Source organism: Mesoplodon densirostris, chromosome 8 (genome assembly GCF_025265405.1).
Source record: "Mesoplodon densirostris isolate mMesDen1 chromosome 8, mMesDen1 primary haplotype, whole genome shotgun sequence".
Lineage (NCBI taxonomy): Eukaryota > Metazoa > Chordata > Mammalia > Artiodactyla > Ziphiidae > Mesoplodon > Mesoplodon densirostris.
Window position 1 is genome coordinate 96,179,971 of NC_082668.1, and position 23,561 is coordinate 96,203,531.

General features: G+C 40.7%; 1 protein-coding gene across 14 annotated transcripts in view; it reads left to right on the forward strand.

Annotated features, from left to right (window-relative positions):
- OSBPL6 (oxysterol binding protein like 6) overlaps window positions 1–23,561 on the forward strand; it is a 215,300-nt gene that overhangs the window by 43,506 nt on the left and 148,233 nt on the right. For 7 of the 14 annotated variants that reach the window (XM_060105971.1, XM_060105969.1, XM_060105985.1 and 4 more), the window contains one exon: window positions 13,137–13,285. The exons of 4 other annotated variants lie outside the window; for them this stretch is intronic. The gene's annotated coding sequence lies outside the window, so the exon portion shown is untranslated. Of the gene's footprint in view, window positions 1–10,359; window positions 10,469–13,136; window positions 13,286–15,488; window positions 15,583–23,561 lie in introns of all 14 variants that reach the window. 3 more of the 14 variants (XM_060105975.1, XM_060105977.1, XM_060105972.1) reach the window with 2 other exon arrangements.

The following is a 23,561-nucleotide window of genomic DNA, read 5'->3' on the forward strand; positions in this document are numbered from 1 at the left end:
CCCTTATGTTACAATATTAAATTTCCTGGTAGCCACATTAAAAAAGAAAAAAGTGAAATTAATTTTAATAATATATTTTACTTAACTCAGTATAATCAAATATTATTCCAGCACATAATCAATATAAAAATTATAAATGAAGTATTTTATATTTTCATTTTAATAAGTCTTCAAAGTGTTATATGTATTTTATACTTATAGCACATATCAACTCAGACTCTCAATTTTCATCAGAAGTACTTGATCTGAGAGTTCATAAAATATACAGTTGAAAAAGTAGTTTCACGTACCCAAGATGTTCTAAACATAGTTAAAAGTTTTCCATTAACTGAATCAAGTATTGGTATTTAAGATAATTAAAATTAAATAATATTAAAGATTCAGTTCCTCAGTCTCACTAGCCATCTTTCGAGGGCTCGGTAACCACATGTGGCTAGTGGCCATCCTAATGAAAGAGCAGTTCTACTTCATTAGTTAGCAGGATGTGCTCCCCCAGCCTCTCCCACCAGTTTGGCAGCCTTAATATCACCTTGAACTTGATAGAAATGCAAAGTGTAAGTCAGAAATTGGAGATGGGCCCACCACTCTGGGTTTAACAAGTCATGCAGGTGATTGTAATATACACTGAAGTTTGAAAACCACAGATATAGAGGCCATTCAGGGACCAACTCTCTGTTACCTTGTTGCTGTCCAATCACTTATAGTATTGACTTCATCTACAGAGTAGAAGCTAGCTGATTAGGACCACTTTTGCATCCTACCTGTAGGAAGGTTGAGAGCTGGGGAGAGAGGAGTGTAGTGGGCAAGCAATTTCCTTTTTTAAAGGCTGAATTGCACACATCCTTCTGCTCAGATCCCATTGAGTAGAGAGAGCTGAGTGGCCATACCTAGCTGCAAGGGAGGCTGGGCACTGTAGACTGGCTGGCTGATCCTGTGCCAAGCTAAAATTTGTGGAGGTGGGGTGGTGGAGGAAGTTCTGTTCCTGAAAGGGAGAAGGGGAGAATGGACACTGAGGACAGTTTGCAGTCTCACCACAAAAGATGGGTGCAGTTTGATTTATTTTGCAACCTAGGGCTTAGGCTTGGTTTTAGTATTTCATTGGCATATTGGGTTCCTTGGAAAAGTCAAATAGATGAAATATGGAATCATATAATGCCTAAGGAAGTGTTAAAGATGTTATGAAATATGTCTAAACTTGAAAGGTGCCACAGAGAATTCGAGTTACTAAGATCAGCCCTGACCATCCTCCTTTGAAGTGAAGAAGGCTTTGTGTGGCACATTTGTGGAAGGCAGGACTTACCCTTAGGTATGATTGTTCAAAGAATGAGTATATAACTGTCCCAATTCCATTCTACATAGATAATTGCCATTAACACTTTGATGTGTCTACTACCTAGACTATAAATATTTTTTAATGAAATTATACTTTCTTGCCCTTTTGTAGTCTGCCTTTCCTGTCTAATTTACAGCACAAATACATTTCATGTCAATAATATAGATCTGCATTGTTAAAGACCACATAGCATCCTGTAAGTTACCTGTAAGTTAATCAGTTCCTGTTGTGGGGATATTTCCATTGCTTCTACTTTGTTTTATAATTAGCACCACAGTGAATATCTATGTACATTTCCACCCACACAATTCATGAGTGGTCCTTTGCCCACATCCTGATCATCTATAACATCCTCTGAAATCCCTGCAAATCGAATAAACATATTAATAAATTTAAACAAATAAGAGGTTAATCTTTGTTCAAATTTACGTCTTTGACATCCATTTTAGGGTTTCTTGAACTGTGCTCCCACCACCTACGGCTGGACGCAGGTGTTCTGGGGTTCAGAGCCATAAACTGGGTAAAACAATAGTTAACTTTTCTCACTTCACAGACAAAATAAATTACAGTATAGCTTTCCTCTATTTGAAGTTTTTCTTGTCTGTTTTCCTTAAATGTTTACCATGTTTTGCTGTTTGCCTATTCTAGAATCTACCCTAAGATAACTTGATATCACATAAAGATATATATTACGTTTAAATTTACAAAGTCAGTAATTTATGGTGCTTTCTCACGCATACCTTCACTTGAAAGAGGTAAGTTCGGACACCTCTAATCCAAGAGGCATAGGGTACTGTGGCTAAGGGCAGGGGAAGGCTCTGGATTCAAAGTGCTTGGATTTGAATTCTAGATTTGGCACTCCCAGCTGTATGATCTTGGAAGTTACTGAACCTATCAGAGCCTCAGTTTCCTCATATGTAAAATGGGATATAGTACCTGTGTTATAAGGCGGTTGTCATGGTTAAGTATGAAGGTTAGTAGTACCCTTGCCTCAGCTCACTAACTAATTATTAGCCACTCTTATGATTTTCTTATAGAGGAGGAAACTGAGTTACCTAGCTCGTTACTCTCAGGGTTTAAATAGCATGTTACATTTGCCTTTGTTTCTATTGTCTTAAAATCACATGAGGTATTGTTCTTTATTTCCAGAACACTGAGTTTCCATTCAGCCCAATACTTTTTTCTGGATTAACAGCTCCAAACTGGTCTTGCAAATATAGCCCCAGCAATACCCTTCCTTAGAACCTTTCCATTCAGTGTAGCGGTGCTATAGGACCTCCTCCTGGGCCTCAGGTCTTCTTGTTTAACTGCTGTGAGAAACATTTCACAGTGACTCACCACATCTGATTTTTTTTTCACGATCAGATAATTTGAAATTGCAACTGACATTGGATAACAAATCATTATATAAAAAAGATTTCCTAATGGCTTGACTAGAAACTGTCCATGGTGTGCTGCCTGGAATGTATTCGTTTTTATAATATTGGGAACTGTAAATTAATATTTTTCACATCTTACAATTCTTCAAAAACTTTCAAAACAGCTGATTGAAGAAACATGTTTAATATTCTGAGTGTAAGAGTAGCAAGATTTACTTCTTCAGTCTTTAAGTTTGGAATCAGGGCCTCCCCTTTCAGAAAAAAAAAAAATTGGGAAAATACTCAACAGGAATCCTTGAATCGGCTTCAGAAACAAAATACGCAGTAAAAGTGAAATTAGAAATCAGATAACAACCACTTCGTTGATGAATTTCTAACTCCTGTTAAATGGCCTTGCTCTCCTGAAGCTTGGCCTGTCGGTTTTACTTGGCCTTATTTTATCATGGCTGCTTCCTCTGCATAGGTCGAGGCTTCTCAGTGGGCTGCGAGCAGGACACCTTCATTTCTGGCAATTCTGTTTTTTTTTTTTTTTTTTTTTTTTGCGGTATGCGGGCCTCTCACTGTTGTGGCCTCTCCCGTTGCGGAGCACAGGCTCCGGACGCGCAGGCTCAGCGGCCATGGCTCACGGGCCCAGCCGCTCCGCGGCATATGGGATCCTCCCAGACCGGGGCACGAACCCGTATCCCCTGCATCGGCAGGCGGACTCTCAACCACTTGCGCCACCAGGGAGGCCCGCAATTCTGTTTTCACTGTTAATCCACCCACAGTAACTGGAATTACTGTGGACATTATTATTTACTCTAGTTGGTTGTTAAAATATTTGGTGTCAAATTAAAAACCTTATCAGAAGCCAGAGCCCTTAATTTCTCTGACATTTTCAGAGCAGACCTGGGGGGGATCCCTCATCCTCTGGGTGGTGATGACGTGGTGGGGGCAGTGACAGGGATTTCAGGTGGATGTTCAGTAGTTGTAGCATGAGTTCTAACATCATGGGAGATCTGGCCATGGACAAGCTACTTAATCTCCCTCTTTACCCATCTTTCACAACAGTACCTACCTCATGGGTTGTTGTGTGTATTAAGAAAGATGATCCACTTATGATGAGATTAGTAGCACAGTATCTGGCACGTAGTAATTCCCTTACGATTACTAGTAACTAGTTAGTATTATTATTTACAATAGTAGAGACACTGAAAATACTCTTGCTGACACACTGCTTTATATACTGAGACAGTAACGGTTCTCTAGTGCCAGGTTATAGTATTAGATTATGATACTAATCATAAAGTCTTAAAAACTAATGTTCACTCCGTATTACATTAATAGGAGAAAATAGGAATATTTTCATAACAGTTCTTCACGTTAATTACCCTATACGTCTGAAGTCAGATAATTTACTCAGTTTCTATGGTACATGTCATAACACTACTTCAGAACGTGAAATGTTAATAATAATGACAACAGCAATAATAACTTTTGCACTTACATCTGAATTAATAAGGAGAGAATGCCTGTGCCATTCAGGTTAACATTGTTGAAGATTTCACAGTTGTAAATTACAAGCTTTCTGGACTACAGTTCTTTAAAATAAATAACATTTCAGGCTGTAATATAACCCACCAACTTGTTATCAATGTGATAGATAGCTAGACAGACAGGTAGTCATTTAAAACAATTTTTTTTGTTTTGAGATGATTATGGACTTACAGGAAGTTGCCAAAAAATGTACAGGGAGGTCCCATGTGTACCCTTCACTCAGTTTTCCCCAAAGGGACCATCTTACATAACTATAGTATAAGGCAAAACCAGAAAATTGACATTGGTACAATCCACAGAGTTTATTCAGATATGCAGATACTTTTTTCAGTCTATAGCTTGTCTTTTCATCCTCTTCATGGGGTCTTTCATAGAGCAAACGTTTTTAATTTTGGTAAGGTCCAATGTATCAATTTTTCCTTTTTTTTTTTATTACTGGGTCATGTTTCTCAAAAGCTGGTCCACACAGCACCTGCTTTGGAATCATCTGAAGTGCTTGTTACAAAGCCCATTTGCTTGGGCCCCACCCCAAATATTCTGGATCACATTCTCAGAGATGGGGTCTGGTAGACTGTTTAATTTAAGAAGCTTCTTAAAACCTGAGAACCACTGATTCACAGTTTGGCTTTGGGTTTTTTCCTTCTTGCTCTTCTTTGTCTATGGGTTGTCCTATTCGTTTCTACCCCTTGTATTATCAAATTTGTGTAGATAACTTCTATACAACCTCTGAGGAGCTCCGGAATAGCTGCCTTGCTGGATACTTTCTGCTACTGTACGTAGAAGGTCTTAATAAATAGATTATTGGTTAGATGTTACTTTTCTGGACCCCTATATATAAGATGTAGTAGAATAAAAACCATCCTAATTATTATTTATAGATTTCAGAAAGCCTAGACATTGGTCCTGATGCTTGAAATTACTTAATTACATAATATTTGGGGGGAGGGGGTTTAGTTATATAAAATATATGTAAATATACATTTAAATAGTCTTGGGGTTATTTGTATATTTTTTGGTCTAATATTTGTACCTCTTCTTCCCTTTATTGGAGCAGATAATTTGATGGAATCTGTATTTGGAGAAGAATTTACAGCACTTGAATATCAGTTTTCCTGTGGCTTAACAACCTAATATTTAGATGTTTGGTTGCTCTTTTTAAATATTTGAAGTATTTTTTATTAGCATAAAGAATTCCTTGCATGTCTTTAATAGCCCTCTGAAAAATCACAATTTCATATCTGGATGTTTGATTTTGGAACGTAATCAGAATATTATTAAAATGTCAGTTTTAGGGCTTCCCTGGTGGGGCAGTGGTTGAGAGTCCACCTGCCGATGCAGGGGACATGGGTTCGTGCCCTGGTTTGGGAAGATCCCACATGCCGCGGAGCGGCTGGGCCCATGAGCCACGGCTGCTGAGCCTGCGCGTCCAGAGCCTGTGCTCCGCAATGGGAGAGGCCACAGTGGTGAGAGGCCCGCGTACCACAAAAAAAAAAAAAAAAAAAGAGCCAATTTTAGAATGTCTTAATTTTATATCATTTGTTTGAACTAGTTAGACTACTTTTTAAAATTTATTTTTACAAATTAAATTCTCATTTTTTGTTTTCTCCTGAGTCATTTGCTCTGTTCAATCCATGTTTCTAGCTGCTGCAGTCCCTTAAAAATTAAATTGTCCCTTTAAGATGATAGGGCATGCTGGAACAGGCCTTGTGCTAAAAGATAGCAGCTAAAATTATGATGCAATAAAACTGTGTTTCTTATATCTTCACCTTGGAAGAAAATGATACATTTAGGGAATAGTGCTTAATGTTGTTTGTGTCTTCAGACAGTACAATCAGTTAGAGTCCAAAAGGCAAGAAAGGAGAGCTAATTTTGTCTTGTTTGTAAAGTTGGATCCACTCATTACCACAGTAGAGAATAGCGATAGCTGTGGGTCATGATGTCCATCCTGTAATAAGGAATATTATGTGCTGTTCTATTATGATACCATCTTTCTACATGTGCAACTCTCAGGAGAGTTTGATGTCAGAGAGGTTCGAGTTCCATGTGGGCTAGCTAGCCCTGGTGACACAATCTCGACTAACTTCAGATGGCCATGTCACTAACGTGTGCTGTGGGATATATAAGATCTAGTGATAGTGAGATTGGTGTACCTAAACAGAGGCATATTGATAAGTAAGTGATCTTTAAAGACTGATGCTGGTAGGAATATATTAAGGATGGTGCAGTCTAGGATGGAATCCCACCCTCCCCCCCATTGAATGTTAGAATTAGTCTACAGCCATGGCTTTGTCTTGGACCTCATCATAATTTGAAACAATTTATCCTCCAACATTTGAGACCCCAAAGAGTTACTGTCTTTGACCTTGGCTTCCTATCACTTTTTCTCCCCTCATTCTTCCTCCTGCCCAACATAGTATCTGTCCCTCCCATGGAACCCAGCCTCCTTTATGTCTTCTCAGTTCATCTGGTCTTGGCATCATTTCCATAGCTTGGACATCACGTAAGCTGACTCAGCAGGACTGCCTAGTTTTCCTTACCTCTTGTCCTTCACTGATCCACCTGGCCAATCCTGACCTTGAGAAAGCTCTGTCATTCTCTTATCTTTGGCTCCTAGGATAAATAACTTTTTTTGTTGTAGATATTCAGGGAACTGAGTTGATTTTTTTTTTTTTCCTCGTGCTGGGCCCTCATGGATACTTGGTAAACCTTTCATGTCCCTCTAATTGATTCCACTTCCACACGGGCTGTTCCAGGTGTTTTCTTCTCTCAAGACCCTAGTTCCATCCCCATATCTCTGCAGAATCCTTGCTGCTTACTTTTCTAAGGAGATCAACGTCATCAGATATGAGTTCCCCCAACTTTCATTTTGATCTCCAGTTCTCTGACTTTTTGGTCTTGCTTCTATTCCTCCTGTTTCAAACAACTTGAAAGGTCTTTTCCAATTCCCACCCACCTGCTTCTGCCCTTAATCATATACCATCCCATTCTTGTGGGACCCTATTTTGTCATTATCTCCTTCCTTTTTTGTAACTTAAATTTGGTAACTCCTCACCATATGAAAATGTTTGTATCTTTCTTGTTCTTTAGAATAGGATTTCTGAACTATCGACATATTGATACTTGGGCAGTATCGACCTTGCGTCGTAGGGTCTGTGCTGTGTATTGCAAGATGTTTAACAGCAACGCTTTACTCACCAGATGCCGGTAGCACTCTGGAGTTGTGACAACCGACAATGATTCCAGACGTTGCCAAATGCCCCTTGAGGGACAAAATTGCCCACAGCTGAGAACCACTACCTTAGAAAGTCTTCCTCCAACCACACCATTCCATCCATTACCATTCTCCTTTTCTTTTAATTTCCATTATCACCAAGTTTCCCTTGTGGCCTACTCACACCCCTTATCTCCCTTCACCATTCAGGCAGTCGTGAATCAGGCTTCTGACACCACCCATTACGGAAAATATTCTCAGAGGACCAAAGTGCCCTTCTGGCAGCCAAGTCCAGTGAGTGGCCTTTTCTCAGTTCCTTAATTTTTTGCAACTTTTGACACTGCAGCCTCATGTTAATGGTATCTATCTTATGTATTCTTGTGCGTCTACTCCTATCTCCCTGTTTCCTTTAGATCTCCTTTCTCCTATACTTTGTAAATATGGGGACTGTCCTCTGTGTAGCCCTCAGCTGTGTTCTTTTTCACAGTTCTCATCCCTTCTCGTGTCTCTTCTGGTCCTTGCTGTGTAGGTGACTTCTAAATATAGATTCCATCTCAGCTGAACTCTAGGCTTATGTGTCCTTTTGCCTTTTGGCTCTCTCTACTTGATCTTCTATATGACACATGAAACACAATATGTTTTTTACATATTTAAAAACAAACTCCTTCCCTTCCCTTCTTTCATTGATTCCTGTTAATGGGCTCACAGTCCTTTATTTCAACGGTTCCCAAACATTTTTAGTTGTATACCACAAAAGTAAAAAGTTTTGTGCATGTTATATCCAAAACATGATATTTATGAATAAATATTATGTATATGGTAGTATTGTTATAAAACATAGGAAATAGAAATTTTACAAAGATTAAGGAAAATGAAATTAATACTTAAAATTTTAACAGTAAAATTTTTGTTCTCTCTAAAATATTATCAGTAATATGCTTCATTTTTTAAAATCTGGATTTACTACCCTGTTATACAGAAACTTGAGTACAGTTTATTTTGATTCTTGATTTTAGTGTTTTAGTTGAAAAAGGTACCCTACAAACACATGTGAATTCAAATAGAAGAAGTATATTTTTAGCTATGCTGGTGAAATTGTAATTCTTAAGTAGAATGGCTGTCAGGGGCTGAGGAGGAGGGAATGGGGGTTACTATTTAAGAGGTACAGAGTTTCAGGTTTGCACCATGAAAAGAGCCTAGAGGTAGATGGTTGCACAATAGTGTAAATGTCCTGAATGCCACTGTACACTTAAAAATAGTTTAGATGGTAAATTTTATGTTATGTGTATTTTACCACAATTAAAAACAATAATTTAAAAAGTGCTCAACTGAGAACCAGTCATATAATAATCACTTAATAAGAGTTAATGTTAATCATTGCTATTATTATTGCTATACCACTGTCCTTGCTAATTGTTTCCACAGGCCCATTCAGACTTCTCAGTGTCCTAATTTTGATTCAATAATTGATCACCTTGCCCATTGGTTCGATAATTAATCACATAGTTCCTTATACTGCATAGTAGGCACTTAAGAAACAGTTATTGAATAAATGATGCAACAACAATGGATTACAATCACTTCTTGCTTTTTTTTTTTTTTTTTTTTTACTTGAGGGACTTAGTTCTGTGACCATGGGCATGGCTTATGATTAAATATTTATTTTGATCTGATACCTTAAATGTACTAATGGTATTCTGCACGGATACATACTCATGGCAGAAGTTTATATTTAAGGCAGTTAAGCACATATAGCACAGATAGACTTTTTTACTCTAGAAATGATGTTGTGTCATATTGTGTATTGGTCATTTAAAAAGTTTTATTTTGTGACTTTAAAAAAGATGTCTTATAAAGTTATGCCAAGTTAACATGATTGCCTTGGACAAGAGTGGCTTTAAGATGATTTTAACATATATCTTGTGAAAGAGTGAGAAGCTATGTTTTTAAGTAGGTTAGATATGGAAATTGTGCACTCAGAAGAAGAAAAGGGAACGCTTCAGTCTTAATCGTTCACAGCTAAAACTGTGTTTTACTTGCCTGCGTAACCGGTATTTGAGTGTTCCTATCTCATTTGACAAAGTACCTGCCTTTTCTTTCTTTCCTCACTGGCTACCGGTAACTGTTTTGAGCAGTTGCCTACCTCAGCAGCCACATTCCAGTAAAATGTAATCACAGTTCCCACGTCTCTCTCGGTTTCACTGTCTCCTCCTCCTCTTTCCTCCCTCTCTGTGAATCAGCAGATGTGGATGACGTCATCTTTTCGTTTGGCAGTCGGGCCGGTGTTAAACATCGCCGTGCCAGAAGTCAAGTGTGGCAAGCCTGCTTCAGCAGTTTTGGCTCTTATTTAAATTGGTGGAATTTTGATGAACAAAGAATTTCAATCATGGAAATTTGGTTAAAAAACCAAAAAGCAATCCAGGGATCAGATATGGGTTAGGAGTTTCTATAACCTGAAACCATGAATCAGTGATGGATGCCATCATAGATTTCATACCATCCTATGGTGCTTTTCAAAATGCTACTAGCTGGCCAAAATGGGAGTAGGATATTAATGCCTTAAGTTTTTATCAAAGAAATGTTAGATGAGCTCACTTAATCATCTAAGCCCTGTCTTAAACATTAAAAAACTATCATTTTAAGTTTTTTTTTTTTACAATACAGCTGCGAAACAATATATAAATATATGTACATATAAAATCTTCAAAAATGTCCTTGTATTTTCAGATATAAAATTTATTTATAAAATATTATTTAAATTATATTTCATATATTTTATTAATATATTTATATAAGTATGTAATTTATAAGCTATATAAAATTGATAACCTATATAAAAATTTATAAAATCTATAACCCCATGTAGCTGGTATATTACAAAGACTTCTTTGCTTTCTCAGGATATAAATTACTCTACTTGAGACTGAGCACTGTTCACAGTTCTTAGAGAGGACCTGTGTTCCCCTCTCATTGGCCTGCTCCTTGGCAGGGAATGGACTGTATCTGGAGGTGAGTGAGAGGGTGGGAATGACTTCTTCAAAGAAAACTGGACAACCTTTACCTGGTTGAGCTACTAATCCAGTGAAGTGGCACATGCATTACATTTGTTTCATTTAATCCCAGCATTTACTTAACATTTCCACATGGAGATCTCACAGGTATCTTTAACTATTTAACATTTTGGTCAAAACCAACCTTTAGATCATCCCCTACTTACCAACTAAGCCTGTGTCTCCTGTCTTTGTGTGAGATATCTCCTCATTCAGTTAGTTGCTCCAGCCAGAAACCTGGGATCTCGTTTGATGCCTCTCTCGCTCACTGCTCTCCGCCCATATTGAACAGTCCTATCCATTCATCTCCAAAATATATCCCAGGCACATCCTCTTCTCTCATTTCCATTGCCCTAGCTTTCTCATTTCTTGTCCTCCTCCATTTATTCTTTTAAAAATACAAGTCCCATTCTGTCTGTACCCTGTTTGAAGCCTTTCACCACCTCCCATTGCACTAGGAAACAAAAACAACAAAGCAAATCCAAATCCTTTGTTTGGCGCTGACTTACTTGGTTGTTACCTACAAGCATCACTTCATTTCACTCCTTCCTCCCCTTGCTCACTCTGCTTAAACTCCACTGGTCTCTTTTCAGGTCCATAGTATGCCCAGCGCTTTCTTGCCTCAGAACCTTTGCACATGCTGTTCCTTCTGGCTGGAGTTTCCCCTCCCACTTTGGCCTTCAGTTTTTAGCTTAAATGCTGATTCCTCTGAGAAGCCTTCTCCTACTCTCAAGTTAAATTCGGTCCCTGTTATTATTTTTTCCCATAGTACTGTATCTTTCCTTCTAACATTTAATATTTGTAATCATACGCTTAGCTGTTTAATTTTTTAATCTGTCTCTCCCATCAGACCATAAGTCCAGGAGAGCAAGGGCAGGTCTGTTTGGTGTAACACCATACCCCCAATTCCTAGCACTGTCTGGCACATAAAAAAGGCATAATGGACTTCCCTGGTGGCGCAGTGGTTGAGAGTCCGCCTGCCAATGCAGGAGACATGGGTTTGTGCCCCGGTCTGGGAAGATCCCACGTGCTGCAGAGTGGCTGGGCCCGTCAGCCATGGCCTCTGAGACTGAGCGTCCGGAGCCTGTGTTCCGCAACGGGAGAGGCCACAGCAGTGAGAGGCCCACGTACTGCAAAAAAAAAAAAAAAAAAAAAAAAAAAGAGGCATAATATACTGCATGAGTGAACAAATGAATGTCTTTTATAAAAAGAGAATAATAATATCACGTTCCTCACATTTCCCCCGTAGTGTTAAAGGTAGTAAGTAGATGGCTGTCTTGAATTGAAGGTATTCAATAGCTAGTGCTACTGCTCTCTGTGCTTTTAGAGTTTCATGTGATCCTGAATATCCTGGTGTTTCTATTCAGAGGGGGACTACCGCTTATGCTTATTTCATGGTTCCTGACGCTTGGTTAACGATTTAATTTTAAATCACTACTGAGATTTGCCTTGAATGGAAAAACAGAATTTTATCTAGGTTGTTTAAAATGTATGAGCCTTGGGCTTCCCTGGTGGCGCAGTGGTTGACAATCTGCCTGCTAATGCAGGGGACATGGGTTTGAGCCCTGGTCTGGGAGGTTCCCACATGCCGCGGAGCAACTATGCCCGTGAGCCACAACTACCGAGCCTGCGCGTCTGGAGCCTGTGCTCCACAACAAGAGAGGCCGCGATAGTGAGAGGCCCGCGCACCGCGATGAAGAGTGGCCCCCGCTTGCCACAACTAGAGAAAGCCCTCGCACAGAAACGAAGACCCAACACAGCAAAAATAAATAAATTAATTAAAATGTATGAGCCTTACTGTACTGTGTAGAACAGCAAAAATAATTTGCTGCTTTGGTCGTGAAAAAAAATGTATTTTCTCCACATGTGTTATTTTTTCCCCCCTACAAAGTGCCAAGTAACAGATCCAGTATTATCTCCGTAATAAGAAGATTTTGATTGACTAGTAAGTAGGTAAGGCTCTAGCAGCCATAATTAAAACGTACTTTTCCAGAGTATGCTTTGTTTCAGGGGTAACGGGGATGCAAATATGAAATGACATGATGGATTTGACTGCAGCAACTTCTTACTTGGTGATTCGGCAGTGTGTCTTCCACTTCCAGTGGGTTTCTACCACAGGAGGGCTGTGTGGGGAGTGCCTTTCTCCTTGCTCAGCTGGGATGTGGTGGTTGATTTTTCTCTAGATGCCTTTTCTAGATCCAGTGGCTGAGTATGCTTGGAGTATGATTGCTTAGTGTTTTCTTCTTAATTTAAAAAAGTCACTGACTGTAATATATGGAAACCTTTTCATAATTGCACTTCTGCTAATTTGAAAATGCTGTTACAAAGCATTTTCTGTTGTTTGCTAGGAGTCTTACTGAAAACTCAGGTTGGGAACCAGGTTTAAGTATGGTGATGTCCCTGTGTAGTGGTGTGGGACATAGAAAACAATGCAGCCTCAAGCTTTCATGAAGAGGAAGCTGGTTCTTAGTCCAAGTCAGTGCATGGTAAACACCTGGGTACAAAATACTCTGTTAGACCCTGTGTGGAATGCACACAGATTGAACTGATCCTCCTCTAGTGGGAAACAAGTGTATGTGGAATAACTAGAGCCAATGATTTATGCACAGGGCTGTTCTGTCTTCAAGGTGCATCCACATGTACACTGTGTTCTGGAGCCTCAAAGCAACCCTATGAAGTGGGTGGGAGCGTGTGTGACTGTTATCGTTCTACCTAATTTGCTGATGACAAAACTGAGCTTTGGATGACTTGTGACGTGTTCACGGGCATATACGTGGTAAGTGGCAAAACTGGCACACAAAGCTGTGTCTTAGACTCTAAGCTCCCAGCCTAAAACTCCATAGTACACGCTATAGGAATTCAGAGAAGGGGAGGATGTTCACACCGTTGGGGTGCTGGCTTGGGGCGCCCTACACAGCCCCTGCACTCCTTGCTCTCACAGTTTTGGAAGAGACCGTGAAAGCTGACCTCGTAGCCTCCAACCAGATGCTGGCCCCTTCCTCTCTCGCTCCATCAGTTCTATCCTCTTTTTGGTGTTTCTGCAGTTCTGACCTTACCACTGGTTCTCTCCTGTCTCTCTGCTCCCAGTTTTCCCCTTGATCCAACTTCCCTTTCATGTCACCATCCTCTGTCTCCCTTCTGCCCTTCACTGCGAGAGCATTTCCTGAATCTCCTGTATGAATGCGATTCACCCCTCAACCTGAAACTTACTTATCAGTAAGATCCCCAACGGTGTCTGAGTTCCCATCTTGGTCCTTTCTCTCCTTGGTCTCCATGCAACCTGCCTCTGTGGACCAGCCATCCTTCCTTTTTTTTTTTTTTTTTTTTTTTGGCTGTACGCGGGCCTCTCACTGCTGTGGCCTCCCCCGTTGCGGAGCACAGGCTCCGGACGCGCAGGCCCAGCGGCCATGGCTCACGGGCCCAGCCGCTTCGCGGCACGCGGGATCTTCCCAGACCGGGGCACGAACCCGTGTCCCCTGCATCGGCAGGCGGACTCTCAACCACTGCGCCACCAGGGAAGCCCGCCATCATTTCTTGAATGTCTCCTCTTGCGGGTTGGATTCTGGGCACCTTCTCTTTTGGCTTCATTCCTGCTGCTGCTCTGTCTGCCAGTGCTCTTAAGTATTGACACCTCTAGAGTTCCATGGTCTTCTGAGGCATGAGAACTGAATTATCCAAGGCCATCTCTTCATGTCCAGTGGCTACCCTGTCACCAAAAGATGACCACCAGTTCCTGTGCTCTCCCGAGGTTCTGATCTCTACATATCATATCACACTGTGCCCAAATGGAACAGAAGTTCCTTCCATCTATTCTGGAATCATTCTCCAGTTTCCCAAAATAGAAGCCTTGGTGTCATCTTCATATGGGGTCATCAGGAAACCTTGATGCTTTTCTCTTAGAATTATTTATGTTGGCCTCCTAATTAGCCTCCCTTTCAGTCTCACCCCACTCCTGAAAGTCTTCCATTCCGCTTCTACAGTTACCTTCCTCTCAGTTTAGTCTCATTATATCACTCTCCTGATTAAAGGTCCCTGACTCCCATTTGTCTTCCCTAGAGGCAAGAGCCAATGCCATTCATAGTGAATGCAGTAAACACTCAAAAATATTTGTTGAGTGAATAAATCTGGTTCCAATCTCGCGTGTCAACTTTTATCTCCCTGTGACCTGCCCCCATGCTGTTGTGTACCCAACTTCTCACCATTTCCCAAACATCTCCAGTTCTTAACTGTTTCCTGCTTTTGTTGATTTTATACTTCTATGTCCCTTATTAAATTTCAACTCAAACCTATTTTCTCTTGGGCACCTTATAAATTATTTTTCTGTTCTGAAGAAAGCATCCTTTTGTCTTTTTCTTCATTTTCTTTGTTGAATCCAATCAGCTTTCATTGCATCTCTTCCTTTTTTGTTCATGTCTATTTCTGTTGTTAATTTTTGTATTTCTGATTCTACGTGATTTTTAAAAAATTCTCCAAGTGCTCGTGTGAGGATATTTAATTCAGTTTGGAATGTGGTGTTAACGGTTTTCTTCTGCTTCGTGGTTTTTGGTGGGGAGAATTTTCAGCAGCTGTTTGATTTTATGCTGAAAGTTTTCTATCACTAGGCATTTCATGGGTGTGTTTCCTGGTTCAGGAACTCTTATTTCTGTCAGGGGGGCAGTTTCATCAAGGGATGATGATGGTGGTGGTGATGGACCATGAGGGTCTGAGGTGTTGCAGTATCCTTAATTTCTCCTTCTAAGGTCCTTCACTGTGATGGCACTAGTCCTTCCTTTATTTCTTTCTCATCCAGAAGCAGTACTTCTCTGAGGCCTGGGTCTCTCTCACCTTCAAGCCCTTTCTCGACATGTAGCTGGTAGTGAGAACTACCAACTCTCAGGCCTGTGTGTGGTATGTGAGCTCTTGGTGCAGGAGCTTCTTTCCCCCTTTGCAGGTGATTTTGTTTGTACTTCATCTCCGTGCCCCTGTTCTCCTTTTCACAGAGCTTCCCCACTCTTCACGCTCACTGGTTTCCGGCAGCACCAAAGCAGTAGCAGGAGCTGCATTGGAAATTGGTGTTTATTTCTCTACTCACAGGTAATTTGAAGTTTGTGGTATTCTCTGTCCCTAATAATGCTGAATGGCTTGGGTCTCATGATCATATTTGCCCTCTTGTTGATTTTCTGGTCTTTGGGGGAGGATGTGTAGAGTAATTTGGTCCCATGCAGCTGTCATTGTCCTCCAAACCTGAAAGTTCCTGCAAGCAAAGTTATATTCTCCCCACTTTTAGATGAGAAAACTAAGAAAAGCTAAATGACTTGGCCAAGATTGCACAGATACTATGTACTGGGAGAAAAGGAGACCTTGTTCTTTTGCTTACATCAGAAAACGTTTAATCTCCTGTTGTGAAGCTTATTTATGGTTTGGCAGAGGGTCATTGTAAACTTTCTTGATAAATTTTAAGAGTGCTATGGGGAAGTGAAGGTCCTCTGAAAATGTTTAGTGTTTCTCTCAAAGAAATTTCAGGTTTGGTGGTGGCTGTGAGGGTATGTAAATGTGTACAAACTGAAAGTTTGTGTGACTTTCTCTTCTTGCAACGAAATGAAATTTTTTTTGTGATTTTCTCTCAGTGCATATTGTTGAAGATCAACAAAGAACGTAGTCCAGTTTGTGACCCTGATGTTAGTTGTGTTAGGGTTAGAAAAGGACAGCTACTGGTGGAAAACATGGTTCTGTTTTGTTAAGGAAGGATCAGGAAATACTGCTGTCTGCGCCTGCAACAGCGTCTGCTTCCTTTCACTGCAAGGAGGAGAATGGAGACGTTGTGTCATGTCTTCAGTCTCAGTGTTTCTCCTGCGCTTTGGTTTGGGGATTTGAGGACTAAGAGTGTTGGGTATTTTCGTGGTTTGGGGATTTGAGGACTAAGAGTGTCGGGTATTTTCGAGGAAGAGATGAGAATGCTCTGGCTTCTTTCATTTTCTATCTATACGAGTAACATCTACTTATGCTGATATTTGAAAAATAAAAGAGTACTAAAAAAATCACCTAAAATCTTATTATCCAGAATTCACTTTTGTTGATTTTCTGGTATTGTTTGCCCTGCTGGTAGTTTTTTTGTTTTGTTTTGTTTTGTTTTATTGTGTATTTTTTAAAAAAATAAAATACTATATTGTGCGTGCTAGTTTGTAGCCTACTTTTTTGATGTACCGATAAAATGTGAACATTTTTCCAATAAATCATCTATGACATGATGTTTAATAGCTATACATTTAGTCCCTTATATAGATGTGCCATACTTTACCTAATCAGTCTGCTATTGTTGATTTAGGCTGCTTTAGATCATTTTTGCTGTTATAGCATTATAGTGAATGTTCTTGCAAATGTATCTTTGTATACACTTCTGATATGTAAGCAGTTAGATTCTCCTGCTAAGATTGATTGTCCTTTTTTAGTTTGGAGAAATAGAATTAAATGTACAGAACTTTTTTACGTCTATTTCCTTTGCTTCAACTTTTCAATCTTTGTTTTGTGTTTGAGTTTAAGGAACTCCCTGCAGGCTCATTCCTTGACCCTCAGTTTTTCTTCCTCCAGCCTCACTCTACATCAAATTATTCTATTTTCTACAACTTCGGGTGCCATCTCTATGCTGTTGACACCCAGACACTGACCTTGTAGCCAATTTATAAGTAAATCTTCAATTGCTATTATAAAATCTCTAACTAGATGTTTGATTCATAATCTGACAGCAGCATACTCTAACCCTGAACATGCATGATACTTCCCACTATCTCCCAGCAGGAGAGTTCTGGGCTACAGAGCCGGGTTTTCTAACTGCCTGTTGGACATTTCACTAAGGTCACCGATAAGACATTTCAAACTTCAAATGCACCAGGGAAGCCCCTCTGATTTCATTTTAAATGTACTTCCACCGAGCAGAAGCCTTCTCAGGCCCGTGATATAAATGAAGATTCTCCCTTATGTCTCAGACTTCTCCTCCTCACCCTCATGGTACCGAATACGATTTATAGACTCATAATCTTAGACTTAGACTCATTTATAATATAATCTTGGACTCTGAGGGATTATTTATCTGATACCTTCCTCCCCGTGCCACCCCACCTGTCAGTGCCCTGAGAAGGCTGGGGCTGTGTCTATTTTGTCCACCTTTGAACCTCAACCCTAAGTACAATCCCTGGCAGATAGGAGACATTCAGCAAATATTTGAGTGAAAAAAGAAAGAATAAACATATTGAGCTCTTTCCAGGCTGTACCTGGAAGCGAGATGAGCTGAGACGTCTCTTTCTCCGTACAGGGGTGAGGATGTGTATTTGATTCTCTGTTTGTCCAGGCGGAGCCCAAGGACTGAAGGCCTGGGACTCACGTTTAGGCAAACAAGGGAGTGGTGGGCTCAGGGAGTGAAAGATAGTCCATAGTGGGGGAGTAAGAATCAAAGGAGGGTAGAAAGAGCCACAGCTCTGCTTCCGTCCCAGTGGGAGAGCCCATTGTGATCCCTCATAGGGGTTGAAGGATTGAATTAGAGCCGGTTCTTAAAGTTTTTATTTGGTACGCCCTCTACTCCGTCAATATTGTAAAGCCGAACTTAGCAACAGTTACTATGGGTTTCTTTTCTTCTTTTTTCCTGCTCCTCTCAACTAGTGGAATATCTGTGTTTAATTTTCTGTGGCATAAAATTTCAGTAACTGTGGACGTGCCATGTCTGCTTACAAGGGCTTGCCGTGGGAGCAGAAAGAAGGTTACAAGGGGCCTTCAGGGTTGATTACTGCAGAGGAGGGGGCGTTCAGTAAGGGCCTCTCAGAAACCATAATTTGTCCTTCTGGCAATCCAGTCTGTCCTACGAGGCACCTGTGTGGGGATCTTTTAAGGCTTGCACTAGTTTCGGTTTTGAAGGCAGTTTTTTCCGATCACGCACTCTTCCTGCCTAAAGCGGTGAAGCCACAGAAGAACTATGTTGAGTTAAATTCTAAATTTAATGACAGTACCCTCATAGGCACTGGTGCCAAATGGAGACGATTTCTGTATTCCTGTTCTACTGCATTTCCCTCATCAGACTCCAAATAATGGTGGCTGCAGCCACCCTACACATGTGGCTGTCATTGTGTAATTTCACCTTTTGAAATGCTGGACTCTGAGCAGAAAGAAATGTGCTTTCTCATATTTCCACGCCTGTGTGTTTATCCTTTGGATTCTTAAGAATATCTGAGACCAGAGAGCAGTGCTCTGTTGAAACTACACTTAACCATATGAACTACTACACCAAAAATGTTCGCTGGGCACTTTAGAGATTGCAAAGACTGAGTTCTTGATTGCATTTGGAAATAACTCATGCACTGGAAAGCTACCATGCATTTTTAGAAAATTGTTGCCCAAAAGGTGTAGAGCCTTGAATGTTATCACATCATTTTGCCTTTTTAAATATGGGGTTAACGTTAGTCATTTGCAACAGGGATTGGCAAAATTTACAGCAGGGCCAGATAGTAAATATTAGGAGTTTCATGAGCCATACAGTCTGTTGTCAACCACTCAACTCTGCCCTTGCAGTGTGAAAGCAGCCATAGACACTACACAAGTAAATGGGCATGGCTGTAGGCCAATAAAAACTTTTATTACAAAATAAGCAGAGGGCAAGATTTGACCCATGGACCATAGTGTGTTGACATAATTAGCATAATTGCCCAAACCAAAACAATTAAAGCAGGGGAGATGACTTGAGTGAAACAAAAAATAGGAGACTTGCTCTCATATGGTCAGTGCCTAAACTCAGATTTTTGAGAGGAGCTCGAGAGTCTTTGTTAACTGTGACCAAGTTAGATGCCATCTGCATCACAGATAACAACATGGGTTACTTGAGGCCATTTGAATAGAACTAAATTTAGATATGCAGAGAGGCATAGTTCCTACGCCATTCCTTATAATTAGTGCAAATACTGTAGACTGTGTTTAGTCAGCATGAATTAGATGTCTACTATTCATTCCTTCCTGACTTGATGAATTCATGGCACAACTCTATCATAGAATAATTTTGGATCTTTACTAAAATAACATGAGCATTTGGTAGACAGTACATCAGGGATTACCATGTGTAATCATGGCCCCTGGTGAGATCAGTATGAGGGAGCGCTAGTTTCTCTGCAAGTCCTGAGCATTTCTGATATAGGGACTGTAGACAGAATCTGTAAGAGGTGGCACATGTTAGAGAACATTCAAAACACCGTAAAAGAGGAGAAGTTGTCACCACCGATGAGTTGTGCAAAACTAGGTTTCAGGGGGCCTCCCTGGTGGCGCAGTGCTTGGGAGTCCGCCTGCCGATGCAGGGGACGTGGGTTTGTGCCCCGGTCCAGGAGGATCCCACATGCCGCGGAGCGGCTGGGCCCGTGAGCCATGGCCGCTGAGCCTGCGCGTCCGGAGCCTGTGCTCCGCAATGTGAGAGGCCACAGCAGTGAGAGGCCCGCGTACCGCAAAAAAAAAAAAAAAAAAAAAAAAAAATAGGTTTCAGGGATTGCTTTTGAAGGAGAAATAGAAATGGATGACAAATTGAGTCGGTTGGTTATTTGCTTTTGTAAAGAAACTTCTTCCAGGATTCATGAGAATTTCAGACATTGATGACAAAATTTGATATGGGTAAAGGTTTGTTAATAATTCAGTGGTTTAAAGGAATTTTAGATCTGGTCCAACTCTTTCGCAGTTGGGGAAATTGAGGCTATCTGAGTAATATCACCATACTCATTTTCTTATTTTGCTGTATTATCTACATGCTATATATTCTGAAGGGATAAATTCAGAGCTAGCAAATCAGAAGTGGATATAACAGTTAGTGTTATTTTTTTATGTGCATGTTTATTTATTTCTTTATTTATTTTGCGGTACGTGGGCCTCTCACTGTTGTGGCCTCTCCCGTTGCGGAGCACAGGCTCCGGACGCGCAGGCTCAGCGGCCATGGCTCACGGGCCCAGCCGCTCCATGGCGTGTGGGATCTTCCCGGACCGGGGCACGAACCCGTGTCCCCTGCATCGGCAGGCGGACTCTCAACCACTGCGCCACCAGGGAAGCCCATGTGCATGTTTATTTTATCCATCATTGTAGTGGAGGTGGGGCTACCAGTTGCCCTATTTAGCAAATAAAAATATAGGATACCAAGTTAAATTTGAACTTCAGACAAACAAGGGATCATTTTTTAGTATAAAATTGTAGTATTAAATGCAGTATTTGAGACATACTTATACTATACGATTCCATGTTTAATTGACATTCAGATTTAACTAGATGTCCTGTATTTTATTTGGCAACTCTACTGAGAGAACACAAGATGAAAATTGAGAAAGACTAGCCATGATGGCTACCCGAATTGGCTGGCTTGCAAATCCTAGCACCCACCTGGAGAGCTTATTAAAAATTCTAATTTCCAGGCCCATACCAGAGAGTCTGAATCAGTAGGACTGGGGGTTGAGGGGTGGGGTTCAGGTATTAATATTTCTAAACAGTGTCCCCAGGTGATTGTGCAAAGCTTTGGGGCCTGCTGTTTTGTAATGTGCACTCGCTGGTGTTCTCTGGAACAGAAGTTTTCAAGGAGGTAACTCTCTGGTCTGGACACCATTACTTTCCACTGGCTGAGACTCTTAAGAGTTTTGCTCCATCGATTGGGTATTTAGTACTATGGAGGTTGTCTTGAGGCTTACTTACCAAATTACTCAGCCCCTCACCTTCATTTCCTTCATTCACAGTGTGCTATTGGGGCCTGGGTTTAGGGGAAAAGTGGGGACAGATTCGATAAAGTGAACTAATTTGGAGGAGGGGGATGACAGAGGAATGGTTCAGTCTAAAGTCCTGTAGAGCTTCCTTTTCAAACACCCTGTTCTCACTAAATTCCTCTGTCCTTCCACTTGTCAGTGTTTCCTCCTATATGATAGGACTTAATTGTTAAAAATGACCTTTGAAGAAGTCATCTGGTCCAAAATCCTTGGGATGAATCTATTCAATCCTTGGTGTTCACATCGTCCTGAGGTTTGACCTTGATGTCTGGTTTCTCTGCTACAAGAGGTGGCAATCAGGATCTGGGTAAGCAGTTGAGAAGCGAAGCTCCTTGACTTGGTGGACCACACGGGCAGTTACATGGTTTTATGGACATTGGGAGGCTTTTCTCTTTGGCAGAAAAGCTGTACAGCCCTGTGATGTTTTAGAGAAAAAAAAAAAGCAAAGAGCTGGTGTTTAGAGAAAGCAGCATAGCCTCTTAGAGAAAAGATCCTTTCTATGGATAGGAGATGTTAAACTGTAAGGGGAAATATAAACCTAGAACCTAACTTGAACTAGAATGTGAAGGTTTTGCTAACAGGGTGATAGCTGGAGGGGCGGGATTTAGCTTCAAGCCTTGGTTTTTCTTGAATCGACCAGCCCTTTAACAGAGGTGTTGTGCAATGTTCTTTACCATAACAAAGGAATAAGAAGTGGACAGTTTCAGTCATGATTTTGTTAAGTAATTTCATATTCAGCAGTTCAGAGGGTCTTCCTAGGACCACCCTGAAATCCAGAGGTTGGCAGGGTTAACAGGTACTTTTTTTTTTTTTTTTAAAGATGATTTTTTGATGTGGACCAATTTTGAGAGTCTTTACTGAATTTGTTACAATATTGCTTCTGTGTTATGTTTTGGTTTTTGGCTGCGAGGCACATGGGATCTTAGCTCCCCAACCAGGGATTGAACCCGCATCCCCTGCATTGGAAGGCAAAGTCTTAATTAACCACTGGACCACCAGGGAAGTCCCTAGCCATCACTTTAGGGAAGTCATGGAAAAAAACAGCTGTGGTGTTTGAGGCCACCTGAGGAGCTCACCAGGTCACTTCATGCAGAACTAAAGGCCATGATGGAGAGCTGAACTGAAAGGAACATGTTCCCCTAAACCAGATCTTAAAAGACAGTGGCACACTGCAAATAGGCACTTGGTACATACATCTATTATTTGAAGATAAGATTAATGCAAAAGAATTTAAGTGATTTTCTTTTAACTATATTTTTGAACGAGAATGTGCTTATTTAAAACACCGCTTTGACATGCTTATTTACTTTGAAACTTGGTCCTACAACAGCACACCAGGCCAGCCTGTTTGTCTTCTCAGGGTACATCTTGGCTCTTGGAGATTAGCCTGGGATGTTAGAATAGAATCACACCGGGAAAACAAACACACTCCCTCTCTCCCCTGCCCCCTCTCTTTGAGTTCTATTTTGTGCTAGTTGTAAGGTTAGCCTAATAGACAGGTTTAAAAAAATAAATAAATGAAGCTGAGATGTCCACTGGGCTTCCTTGAGTTGAATATATATGTGCCTTAACATTGGAGAGCCAGAAGTTTAACGTCTAGCTTTCTAAGTATAATCAATTTGCATTAAGAATTTAATGTTTCTTATTCCTAATGCTGTGATTTTTATATGAACTAATGAGCATTGTTTTGGATGGGCAAGCTTCAGTGGATTTTATAAGAGTTGATTCTCAATTTTGAATTTGTGAATTATCGACATCATTTAAAATCCTAAACCATCTTCCTTCTGCGGTGTGGTTTTAGGCATCTTCTCTCAGCCATCAAGTTGATATGTGCACAAGACTTTACCTAAAGGCCTAAATTTTTGCATTATGATGCAAAATAAGTCATACAGTATATTTTGTAACCAAATATAAATAAGATTTGTGCTATCCTTTTTTTTTTTTTTTTTTTTCTTTGCGGTACGCGGGCCTCTCACTGCTGTGACCTCTCCCGTTGCGGAGCACAGGCTCCGGACGTGCAGGCTCAGCGGCCATGGCTCACGGGCCCAGCCGCTCCACAGCACGCGGGATCCTCCTGGACTGGGGCATGAACCTGCGTCCCCTGCATCAGCAGGCGGACTCCCAACCACTGTGCCACCAGGGAAGCCCTGTCCATATTTTTGACTTACCAGTTTTATTACTGTTTTTTTTAGGCAGGAATTATTGAAAAACGAGTGTCTACACCTCATGTTTCTGTTGAAAGAAATATGTTAGTGATCTCTTCAAACATTTCGGGATGGAATGTGGTCTGTTAGTAATTACAAATCTTCA